The following is a 2,654-nucleotide window of genomic DNA, read 5'->3' as shown; positions in this document are numbered from 1 at the left end:
ATCATGAGTTTTTTTTAGGATAAGGTCCAATTAGTAGATAAACTGTCATGAGTTATTTTAGGGTAAGAGTCCGATAAGTAGATAGGCTGTCATGAGTTTCTGGCAGATGTTCTGGATAACTTCATCTGGTCCAAAGGTCAGATTCCATCCAGGCTGAGATGTGCATAAGTCACATTTCCTTAATGGCCCCCTGGCTCCATTTTAGAGTGCTCTTAGCAATACCGACTCCATTTTGCTTTTCCTGTCACACAAGCTTCAACAATGCTAGAGCTTCCACTGGCTGCGGGTGAGGAGCACAGGTGTGTGGACCAGGACTGTGGGACACTTAGGGCAGAGAAGGACTCTGTGATGGGCAGAGTCTGAGAACTTGGGAGTCAGTTTTCATTTCTACTCCCGCTGCTGCTACTGACTGACATTTGTTCGATATCTCCTGTGCGCCAGGAACTTCATATACTTCATCTGTAGTCCTTACAACAACCTTGAATGGGAGGGTTTTTTTTCCTCTCCATTTTCTTGAGCTAAACCCATGGAACAGACAAGTTAAAACACACTAACGTTGCACAGCTAGTAAGAGACAAAGATCCCGCAAAGATGTCTGACTGTAAGCCTGACCTTTTTACCTTGTACCCATGTCTCTCCAAGGATCATGGATTGACCTGCAGTATATAGAAACCCCTGCAATTGTGAGATGGCTTATGAAAAAATTTAGCCTGATTTTATGTACAATTCCATCTGATTATTCAGAGATAAACTCTCATTTCCCTTTGCAGGCACAATAGGCCCTCTGTGCAGCCCAAAACAACATTGTAAGCTCCTACCCAATTTCCTGTCCATATATCTTTTTGGAGTAATTACGGCTCATTTCTCTAGGTTTTCCATTGATATCTATGTTTTGTTGATTCTTCTCCAGATGCATTGGAGGCACATGTCCAAATTAAATATCATTTATTTCCTGCCTCTTATTTTTAAGTTTCCTTTATCCTTTACTCTCTATGGGTTTTATGTTATATTCCAGTTAGTATCTTACAAATCTGGGCTGCAGGCTATTAATTACACATTCATATTACTAGACAATAAACTGAAAGGATTCAATTCTACCTGTTATTTAATCTTGGACTCCTCACGATTAGACCCTGACCGTAGGTAATGCTTGGAAGACCACATCTGACCTTTAACTTGAACACCCAGTTCACACCTCTCATCCTCCTCAGCCCTCCAGGCCACTAGGCAGGGCATGATTATCTATAGCTCATAAATAAAAGTCAAGGCCAGCAAAATTGTAAGGCTTGCCCAGGCACATGCAATGATACAACCAGGAGCAGGACTAAAAACTCTTATGTCATGACTATAAAAGATCAAAACCATTCATGCTTCACATGCATTTTATATAAGAGTGATTGACAATTATTTATTAAATTGCACTTTGTTGGCATAAAAAACAGCTTTCAGGTTTTGATTTTAAGTGAGTTATGCTCACCTTGGAGTGACTCTAGGCAAAGTTCCGACATCAATGAAGCATGTTTTCAACCTCTGCAGCTTCCACTTTTAGTTCCTATCTCATGTTCAGTTCCTACTACCTCACTTCTCTGGTGGGTTATCCTCTGCCTGCCAACTCCACCTTCTAGGTCCCAACTTTGAAGCTCTGGCCTCTTGATGCTTTTCAAATCTCAATCTGATCATGAGGGTCCTTTGCCCCTCAAGTCAGAGGTCCAGCTTTTGGTGGATTCTCTGTCTGCGACATTTAAGCTCAAAGTTCCTTTAACAGAGAACAAAGCTTTTCATTCCTAAAGTCTAGCTGAGGTGCAGGCATGGGCGAGAGGTGATACTTTGATTTACAGCCACATGAAGAAGTGACTGACTCATGTCATATCTGCTCTTATGCCGGTTTTAATGAGCACAGAGAAGGGAGGGCAAGGTCATGAATATCTGAGGGGGCTGGTGCCAAAGGGATGCCCCTGAGAGAATGGATGAGGGACATAGCAGGGAGCCTGGGAATGTTCACTTCAGAACGAGTGGCAATGGGTGGGTTTAAAAATGTTGCTGACTTCACCTTGGCACTGAGGGTGGGCCACCACTTCTCACACTGATCATTCTTCCCAAGAATTCTTGGTTGTGACCAAAAAAAAAAAAAAATTAAGTTTATTATTCATCACTGGAGAGGGTGTGGCAAAATAGATGGTAGAAATTAGTGCATCCTTTAGAAAAAAATTGTACTTTTGGCCAAGAGTCATAAAAATGTTCATTCCCTTTAGTTAGTAATTCCTTTTCTGGGAATATAGCCTAAGGAAAGGGTCCCATATGTAACCTGCAAGTCTGCTCCACACTGTGGGGTACAACTACACATTTCCTAGTTGTTGCTTGAACTTCTGATGCTCTATTAGCAGGAAATTAAGTGTTGATTTTTTGAGACTCCTCCTACCCCTCATCTTTATTGGTCAAGAATACTGGGAGCTTATTCAGTCCCAAGAGGAACAGAGAAGAAGAAAATTGGACTGGGCCACAGCAGATCCTCCAGTGTCAGTTACTGTTGGTTCTGTCACTACCATCTGCTTCACTATTGGAAACAGACTAGGGCATCCATGTTCAGTGTTGTACTGGAGTTCCTGTTAGCTCCGGCACAGACCACAGGAGTTCTTTGAAGCATGATAATCTCA

Source organism: Eubalaena glacialis, chromosome 14, assembly GCF_028564815.1.
Source record: "Eubalaena glacialis isolate mEubGla1 chromosome 14, mEubGla1.1.hap2.+ XY, whole genome shotgun sequence".
NCBI lineage: Eukaryota > Metazoa > Chordata > Mammalia > Artiodactyla > Balaenidae > Eubalaena > Eubalaena glacialis.
This window is presented reverse-complemented; position numbering follows the sequence as displayed.